Source organism: Pan paniscus, chromosome 11 (genome assembly GCF_029289425.2).
Source record: "Pan paniscus chromosome 11, NHGRI_mPanPan1-v2.0_pri, whole genome shotgun sequence".
Taxonomy (NCBI): Eukaryota; Metazoa; Chordata; class Mammalia; order Primates; family Hominidae; genus Pan; species Pan paniscus.
The window spans coordinates 58,029,681-58,040,557 of NC_073260.2; positions in this window are offsets into that span (position 1 = coordinate 58,029,681).

A 10,877-nucleotide genomic window follows, 5' to 3' on the forward strand; every position below is an offset into this window, starting at 1 on the left:
TAAATCAAAACCACAATGAAATATTTCCTCACACCTGTCAGGATGATTATTATTAAAAAAAAAAAGACAAGTGTTGGAAGGGATGTGGAGAAATGGAACCCTTGTACATTGTTTGTGGGAATACACGATGGTGCATTTACTATGGGAAAAAAGTATGAACGTTCTTCAAAAAGTTAAAAACAGAGCCATTATATTGCTCCAATAATCCCACTTCTGGGTATTTATCCAAAAGAATTGAAATCAGGATCTTGAAGTAATATTACCATTCCTATGTTCATTGCAACACTATTCGTAATAGCTCAGATGTAGAAACAACATTAATGTCCATTAACAGATAAATTCATAAAGCAAATGTGGTATAGACATACAATGGAAATACTGTTCAGCATTAAAAAAGAAATTCTGCAATATGCACAACATGAATAAACATTGAGGATATTATTCCAAGTGAAATAAGCCAATCACAGAAAGACAAATCCCGTATAATTTGCTTATCTTAGATAGTGAAAATATTAACAGTACAATTCATAGAATCAAAGAGTGGAATGGTGGTTGCCAGGATGGGAGTGAAAGGGAAGTGAGGAGTTGCTTATCAATGGGTATAAAATTTCATTAATGCAAGATGAATTAGCTTTAGAGATCTGCTGTATAATACTGTGCCTATAGTTAACAATATTTTATTGTATACTGAAAAATCTCATAAGAGAGTAGATCTCATGTTATATTCTTACCACAATAAAATAAAAATTTTAAAAATCAAGCACTGTAGTTCACCAAATTGAGAAATTAAAAAAGAAAAGATCTTATCTCAGTATAATCAGAAGAAAATAACTATCAGCAAACTGGCACTAGCAGGAAACTTCTTCAACCTGATTAAGGTAATTTACAAAAAACCTACAGGTAATGTCACGCTTAATGTTGAAAGACTGAATGCTTTCCTCCTGAGATCAGGAATGAGATGAGAATGTCAGCTCTTACCACTTCTATTCAACATTGTATTTGAGGCAATAAAGCCAAAAGAAAAGAGAAAAACACACAGGTGAATTGGAAAAAAAGTAAAATTGTTTCTGTTTCTCAGGTAACATGACAGGAAGTTTTGTGGAATCTACACAAAAACTACCAGAAATTAATATGCTACTAATTATTATTAACTAATAAGCTGATAAAGCTACTAGTACTAACAAATTAGTTAAGCAAAGTTGAAGGATAGAATACGACTATACAAAGTTTCTTCCTTATACTAGCAATGAACAATCAGAAATTGTATTTTAAAATTATGATTTATAGGCCATACACAGTGGCTCATACCTGTAATCCTAGCACTTTGGGAGGCCAAGGCGGACAGATCACGAGGTCAGGAGATGGAGACCATCCTGGCTAACACGGTGAAACCCCATCTCTACTAAAAATACAAAAAAAAAAAAAAAAATAGCCAGGAGATTTACAATAGCAGCAAAATATCAAATACTTAGGGATAAAGTTGAGCAACAAAACATGTAAGACCCTTCTACCCTGGTTTGATAGAGAGGAGTGGAAGAGAAGGCTTGCCAAAGGGCAACAGGAATATTTTGGGGTGACAGATATTAATTCTTGACTTTTAATGAGTTTCCTGTGTTTTACACGTGTCAAATACTATCACATTGTACACCTTAAATATGTGCAGTTAATTGTATGCCAATTATACATCACTTCTCTTAGGAATGAGAAATTGGCAATACATGTTAAACCTACTCTGTTACTTTCTTTTCCAGGGCCTCAGACAGAGACAGAGGGGTGTGACAATCACAGCTGTGATAGCTAAACTTGCCCAAAAATCTGTTTAAACTCAGTAAAAATGAATAAATGAAAAATCATTTTGCTTGAGAATAAATTTCTCTTTTTAACTTCTTGCACAAATTGCAACTGCATTGCCCTTCCCTTTGCTTTGCCTTTTGATCTCAGAAATGATCCTGCAGTCCGACCCTGAACACTAACCTTGATTGGAGCAGCAGGAAAATATCATGGGATGTCTGAACAAATTATGAAGCTTATAACCCCCAGGTCTTACAATTTTCCAAGCTTCTCCTCCTAGGCATTACCTGTGCTACCACACAGAGCCATTGCAGGCACGGGGAAATTGAGAATTCTTCTTAAAGCTGTTAAGGGACTGAGGAATAAGTGAGATTTGTCTCTTAAGCACTGAAGGATTCCCTAAAATGTATAGACAGCCTTGTAGACAGCTATTGAATTATTTGTCCAACTGTGTCTGGAATGTTTCTTCCAGGATGCAGCTTCTTTAATGCTCCTAATCTAAAGATAGTTTAGATTTGAGTCAATTTTTCCCCCAGGTCTTAAGCTAGGAAACTATGCAGGTAACTAATGGGATTATGACAAAACTCTTCAGGAATCTTTTTATTTTAACCCTTAAAGTAAAAGTGATTCTTTAAATCTTCCTGAACCTTGAAGAATTGAGCTAACTCAGATATTAAGAGTTTAGAGTTGCTTTTTCTTTTTCTTTTCTTTTTTTTTTTTTTAGACGGAGTCTTGCTCTGTTGCCCGGGCTGGAGTGCAGTGGCATGATCTCGGCTCACTGCAACCTTCGCCTCCCAGGTTCAAGCGATTCTCCTGCCTCAGCCTCCTGAGTAGCTGGGACTACAAGTGCCCGCCACCACGCCCAGCTAATTTTTGTAATTTTAATAGAGACGGGGTTTCACCATATTGGACACGCTGGTCTTGAACTCCTGACGATCAGGTGATCCACCCGCCTTGGCCTCCCAAAGTGCTGGGATTACAGGCGTGAACCACCATGACCAGCTTAGAGTTTCTCTTTCTACATCATTTACCTTGTATGTCTATATCTAACCCAGGACTCAAGACAGTGATCTTAGACTCAACAACTTGGAATTATTTTTCCATTCACACAATTTCTCCCAGAGCTGTTTAAATTCACAAGGTAGCTGCTTCTGATGGGTTTATGAGTCAGATTTAGACTTAGCTCCCTCAAATTTTACAGAGATCTCTTTTTTCCAACTTGTTTCCAACAAGAGTGTCACAAACACTAGGTGCTAGAAAACTCTCCACTCAGAATAGTGACCTGCATGTGTATCATCTACAAGACTCCCAGCAAAGACTTGACCTCATTCCCTGAGACTCTATTTAAAGCTGGGACTTGTCCAACTCTGGATGAGCTTGCCTTCTCAAGTTTCTAACTCCTAGGGGTGAGCAAGAAGCTCTACAGTTAAAATTTAATGGAATTTTCAGCCTGGCATGGTGGCTCACGCCTGTAATCCCAGAACTTTGGGAGGCCAAGGCAACCAGATCACAAGGTCAAGAGATCGAGACCATTCTGGTCAACATGGTGAAATGCCGTCTCTACTAAAAAAATGCAACAGAGCAAGACTCCGTCTCAAAAAAAAAAAAAATGGAATTTTCTCACATTTTTTCAACATTTCCAGAAAGATGGTTGACTTTGCTGGGTTTTCTTTCCTTTTCTTAACCTATAAGAACAATCTCTGTAACCTGCATCCTTTGCCCACGAATGAACTCTGACTTCCTGAAACTCTAAGTGAGCAACTTGGTTGTTACTTCTGGAGGTATCAGCCTTCTGCTAATTGCATTTAAGATGCCATTGTAGAAAGTTTTGGCCACAGGACCTGGCTGGAAAACACTGGCCCCACTGGACTGTACTCTGTACTCAAACTTTCCTTAAGTATAAAGATTTGATAGAGAATGGCTTTTACATAGGAAGATCCTGGGGATGGTTAAGCACATGAGAAATGATTATTGGGGTTCTCTGAGAAAGAAAATTGTCAGAAGAGGCAATTGAATCACCAAGATCTACGAACTAATGTAGAATAAGTCACTGCAAGCGTCAGCTTAGTTTCTCTCCAAATGAGAAAGCAGTCGTCAAACTCCTTCACATATCCTTGAAACATACGAACAATCTGGGCATCTTTTGTCTACACAGGGGTTGCTTCTCTTGAATTCTCTAAATATAATTTGGTACAATAGAGTATTAGTCTTTTGCATTTGTGTGTGTGTGTGTGTGTCTGTGTGTGTATACACACACAGACATACACACATATGCCAGACAATATTTTTTGAAGTTTTATTAAGTTTAATAATTGAATGACTAATACTGCAGCTATGTCTAGCATATTGTGTTAGAAAGCATGCTTAGCCTCTCTGTAAGAGAGAGCCCCAGAGACCTGGGAACGTTTATCTATGTAGAACCATATATCTAGTAGAACCATAGAACATTTATCTATGTAGGCTGAATGTGCAATTTATCATATTCTCAACAATAATCCTATGCTTGGTGAAATGTATAAGGGACCTTTGCGTACCTTTTTTTCTTTTTGCAACTTCATGTGAATCTACAATTATTTCAAAATAAAAAATTTTAAAAAGTACATGTGTCAAAAGAAATCTCTTGATAAACATAAAACAATAAAAAAGGAACCTTTGTCAGAAACACATGGATAGGCTCTCTGTGATTGTCTCTCATGGCTGTTGCTTAACTTGAATAAAAATTCACATCATGTCAAATATTACAAGCAACATTATCTGTGACATAGTCTATTGAAGCAGTCACATTGGCATTGGGGAGATACACAAACAAAGCGAACCATAGCCATCTGGTATTCTCAGCTTGTTTGCAAAATCACTTAACGAGGCTAAGTTGAAGATGTGGAAATACAGGTTCATCTGGGAGTGAATGGTCTCACCTGTCCCCGACTTACTTTTCTCTCTCTCCATTTCCCTCAGGGCTCAATGAAGAGGGAGTCATGAAGAATTTGGAAGAGCAAGTGCCCCAGTCCTATGTATTTATGTCTCCCCACTGATGTACAGTGCTCCATCTGCCATAAATATCTATCGACTCAATTCTGAGTCATTTACTGGACTTCTATTTTTTTTCCTTTGGGCTATTTCATCTATCAGGAGATTTGCCCCATGCTGTCTTGAAGGCTAACATTATGAATTTTGATTGGTGGTACGGCAGTTCCTTACATCTTATTATTATTATTTTTATTCTACAGATTTGTTTTCAATTCTTCGGCCTTTGACTTTTTTTGTACGAAGGTAAGAATTATTAATAGTTGTTTAAATACTCAAAAAACACAGTGAAAATTTTTAGGGGAAATGCACTGAATATATCTATCAATTTGAAAATGGAGGCTGGGTGCAGTGGCTCACGCCTGTAATCCCAGCACTTTGGGAGGCAAAGGCAGGCGGATCACGAGGTCAGGAGATTCAGACCATCCTGGCTAATATGGTGAAACCCCGTCTCTACTAAAAATTAAAAAAATTAGCCGGGCGCGGTGGCGGGCGCCTGTAGTCCCAGCTACTGGGGAGGCTGAGGCAAGAGAATGGCGTGAACCCGGGAGGCAGAGCTTGCAGTGAGCCGAGATCGTGCCACAGCACTCCAGCCTGGGCGACAGAGTGAGACTCCATCTTAAAAAAAAAGAAAAGAAAATGGAAAAGCTTAAAATCATGAGTTATATATTATTATCTTACATATTACTATATACATAATTCAGTGAATTATAGTATTCAAGAATATAGAATGAATTTTCATTTAGTTTTATAAATTTCCATGTTTCTTGATCTTATTGAGCATTCAAGGCAATCAATAAAATATACTCCTGATACTAGAAATTCCTTCTATTTTCTGGGTATTTTTTGTGGCATGTGTACATTGCAAATACTTTCTACCAGTCTGAAGATTGGTTGTCACTTTGTTAGGTTTTCTTTAAGATGTTTTTTCTTTCTGGCCGGGCGCGGTGGCTCATGCCTGTAATCCCAGCATTTTGGAAGGCCAAGGTGGGCGGATCACTAGGTCAGGAGATCGAGACCATCCTGGCTAACACGGTGAAACCCCCTCTCTACTAAAAATACAAAAAATTAGCCGGGCGTGGTGGCAGGCACCTGTAGTACCAGCTACTCAAGAGGCTGAGGCAGGAGAATGGCGTGAACCCGGGGTCTGAGCTTGCAGTGAACCTAGATTGCGCCACTGCAGTCCAGCGTGGGTGACAGAGTGAGACTCCATTCAAAAAAAAAAAAAAAAGAGATTCTTTTCTTTTCAATGTGGAAGAGTTAAATTATCTTTTCCTATTGTGGTTTTGTTTCAGACAGTATTCATAAGAAAATTCTCTTATTCTTTTTACTAAATGACTCACATATTTTGTTTCAAATTTAAGTTTTTAATCCCACTGGGATGAATTTAGTGTAAGGCGTAAGTACGGATCCACAATGTTTCCATATGGATATCTGAATGGTTTAACTGCTTTTATTTTATTTTATTTATTTATTTATTTATTTATTTATTTATTTTGAGATGGAGTCTCGCTCTGTCACCCAGGCTGGAGTGCAATGGTGTGATCTTGGCTCACTGCAACCTCCGCCTCCCGGGTTCAAGCGATTCTCCTGCCTCTGCCTCCCAAGTAGCTGGGATTACAGGCGCCCACCACCACGCCAGGCTACTTTTTTGTATTTTTAGTAGAGAGGGGGTTTCACCATGTTGGTCAGGCTGGTCTTGAATTCCTGACCTCAAGTGATCTGCCCGAGTGATCTGCCCGCCTCCGCCTCTCAAAGTGCTGGGATTACAGGCGTGAGCCACAGCGCCCGGCCTTGACTGCTTTTAAAATAGTCATCTTTCTAAATTGCCCTGCTGTTTCCACTTTCTCGTAGGTATCTGTTTCCATTTTGTTTCTTCAGTTTCATTGGCTTGTCTCTATTTTTTCCAATACAAAGCTATCTTAATTAATTTATTTTCATCATAAATTGTAAGGTCCAGTAGATAATTTCTCTTGTTATTACTGCATGAGAGTGTCTTTGGTTTTCTTTGGTGTGAGGTTTATTTTTTCATATTAATTTTGCGTCAGCTTATGAAGGACATTAGGAAATCTGGTTGAGGTTTTGGCTGAATTAACATTGACAATTTGGGTGGAATTGATATTTTTTATGATTTTGACTTTTCCTATTGATATTTGCAGTACAAATCTCCATTTATTTGCTTTTATTTTTTTTCTCTTATGAATAAGTTCACCTTTAAAATGGTGAAACCATAGTATTCATCTCTCAGGGTAGGTTAAATTTCTTACAATAGTGAGGGGACTATAAAATACTTTTTATCTTTGGTGAAATTTACCCCTAAGTTCATAGCATTTGAGTTTGCTATTGAAAAATTTGTTATTTATATTTTTAAATTAACATTTTTAAATGTTAATTTAAATTTTTAAATTAACATTTTTTTAAACCAGTTAATCACCAAGTATGCTAATCCTAAATTACATTTTCTCTCCTCACTGATGTGTGTGTCCCCTCTGTAAGACACCATGTGGATATAAATGCTAAGTATGATTCTGGGCCTCTGGTCTTTTCCTGTGAGCTACTTTGTCTCTCACTGTGCCTATACCACTGTCTTGGTGAGTCTGGCTTTCTAAAACCTTGATTGGTAGTAAGGCACGTGCTCCAAATGTATTTGTTTCTTTTACAGATATTTTTAAGTTTTCTTACCTCTCTTTTTTTCAAATATATATGAAAATCTGGCTATCGATGTCCTCACTCAACCTAGTGGATATTTTAAGTGGAAAAATATTGTATATAGAGAGCATATTGAACTGTGAGATGCTTCATGTATGGAACTATCTTATGCATGAACACAGACCTGATTAAGTTATGTGCATTGACAGGTTGGAAAGACGCATTTAAGATTTAAGAACAATCAATGACTTCCTCTGTTTCCACTAGAGTCCCCACAAAATTGAAACACATTAGGGGAAAAAAGTAGATGATGTCCAAAATATTTTTAAAAATAGCTCACAGATAATGACTCATAGGACAAAACATTTAGGGTTGGAGCTCAGCCAGCTTTAAGTTCTCAGAGCTTAAAGGGTCAGGGTCACTAGCTCAAACCTGAGGCCCCTAATCAGCCTGGCACCTGTCCTAAGGTTGGAATGGGCTGATACTTTGCACTGGACACTCTCGTTCCCTGAGAGATGCCCACTTTGCTCTACTTGCCTCATTTGTTCTAATAAGATCCTATACTGGTGATGTCAGAAGATGTCTGATACAAGGAAATATGTTGTATGGAGTGGGAGAGGTGAAGAGTAGTGAGGTAGTGATTTCATGGTGTGGGATACATTAGGACCAACCCACTTAGAGAAAAATGGCCTTAGCAACAATTTTTTACCACTAATGCCCTTGGCAAAAACATCCTTAAGAACAACTGCCCTTGGCACCAACACTTTTAAAAATATGCCTATCACAACAATGACTCTTATTAATAATGGCCCTTAGAAACAAATCCCATAGCAACAATACCCTTAGCATAGACACCATCAGGAATAATGCTTTAAGACAACATTGTTAATATTAACCCTTTTAGCCAAAAGACTCTTGGCAACATAATCTAAGCAACAGTAACATTAGAAAAATGCCCTCAGCTATAACACTATTTGCCACAGTTGTTCTTAGCAACACCTTTGACTGACATCAACACTCCTAGAAGCAATATCTTACATTAGCAATCATGGACCTTAACAACCACCCCAAACAACAATGACCTTAGCAACAAATAGCTTAACATGAATACCTTTACTAAAATGTCCTTTAAAAAAATGGCCTTTAGCATCAAGACCCTTAACAAAAATGGCCCTTAGGAACAATGGCCCTAGAGACAACACTCATAACATAACAACAATGGCCCCTAACAACAATGTCCTTAGCAGCAACATCATTAGCAATGGTTCACCTTACTGACAAATCTCTAAGCAACAACAACCTTAGCATAATTGCCTGTAGAAATAGTGGGAATTATGCCAATTGCAACAATGCCATTGGCAACAATGTCTTTAAAATCAATGTCCATAGCAACAATGCCCTTAGGAACAATGGTATGTCCATTTACCTCTATAAATTGCCATGGTACTTTGGAAATGGTCAAACCACGGCCTGTTAGTGTATCTTAGCAAAAACACCCTTAGAAATAATACCTTCAAAAACCATGGCCCTTAGCAATAACAAAATTAGAAATAAAGCAATTAGCAACAATGCCCTTACAAAAATATCCTTTATAGTGGCATTAACAACAGCACTCTTACCAATGGCACCTTAGTAAAAATGCTTTTAGTATCAACTCCTTAGCAATAATGACATCAGCAACAGTGTTGTTGGCAACAGCACACTTTACAGCAATGTCCTAGCTACAAAATACATAAGATCAATGAACTTGGCAACAATGGCTCTTGGAGACAATGCTCCGAATGGTAATACTCATAGAATCAACACTCTTAACATCAGTACCATTAGCAAGAAAGGGGTAAACAACCGACCTTAGAAATGACATTCTTAATAATGTCCTTAGTAAAAAAATCATGAGCATCACCCCTATAACCAGTGCCCTTAGCAACAGTGCTCTTATCCAAACTTGCCTTACCAAGAGTTTACCATTGTTTACCTTATAAACAATGGCCCTTAGCAACCACACTCTTTGCAACAATGTCCTAACAATATTACTATTAGCAAAAATCCCCTAAGACCAGCATTCTTGACAACAGCCCTCTTGGCCCTTAGAAGCAATGACTTTAGCAACCAACAGTGAGCCATAAAAATAAAGCCTTGGTAATAATGCTCTTAGCATTGACCTTAGTAAAATGGTCTTAGCAAGAGTCTTTAGCAAGAGTGACTCTAGAAATGTCCCCTTCCCAACAATGCCCTTTGAAGAAAATACCTGTAACAACAATGCCTTTAGTCACAATGCCTTCAGCAAAAATGTCCCTTGCCAACATTAACACCCTAGGAACAATGATCTGAGAAACAGTGTCCTTAACAATAATATACAAAAACATTCTAAGCAATAGTACCCTAAGCAACAATATACTTAGCAATAATACCCTCAGTAACAATACTCTTAGCAACACGAGATTTAGGATCAGTGCTGGTAGAAACAGCATCATGAGAAACACTAGCAATAGTAATAATGCCTTTAGCCACAATGACCTTCAACAGTTCTCTTATGAACATCACCCATAACTACAATGGCTCCAGGAACAATGCACTTAGAAATAACTTCCTTAGCAACAGTGACCTTACTATCGATGCCAATTGAAATATCATCCTTAGGCACGTGTTCCATGGAAGCAACATCATTAGTAACCACAGCTTTTGTAACAATGACTTTTAGCAAAAACATTAGCATAGTGCCTTAACAAAGGCGCTTAGAAACAATGCAACTACCGGCCGGGCAAGGTGGCTCATGCCTGTAATCCCAAGCACACTGGGAGGCTGAGGTGGGTGGATCACTTGAGGTCAGGAGTTTGAGACCAGCCTGGCCAACATGATGAAACCCCATCTCTACCAAAAATACAAGAATTAGCTGGGCATGGTCGTGCACGCCTGTAATCCCAGCTACTCGGGAGGCTGAGGCAGGAGAATCACTTGAACCCGGGAGGCGGAGGTTGCAGTGAGCTGAGATTATGCCACCACACTCCAGCCTGGGCAACAGAGGGAGAATCCATCTAAAAAAAAGAAAAGAAAAGAAAAGAAAAGAAAAGAAAAGAAAAGAAAAAAGAAACAATGCAATTATCATCAATTCCCTTAGCAACGGATCCTTTAGAACATAATGCTCTTAACAACAGCACTCTTAGCAACAACATCCTTGACAACAGTGTACTTAGCAACAGTGCCTTTAGCTAAAATGGCCTTTAGTAAAATCAACTTTAGCAACAATGCCCTTATAAAAGATGCCCCTTGTAACAGTGTCCTTAGCCAGAATCTCTTTAGGAACAATGCCTTTACCAAAATGTATTTGCAACAATGTCCTTAGCAAGAGTCCTTTTGTAACAATACTCTTAGAAACAATGCTCTTACTAACATTCCCTTAGGAACAACACTAT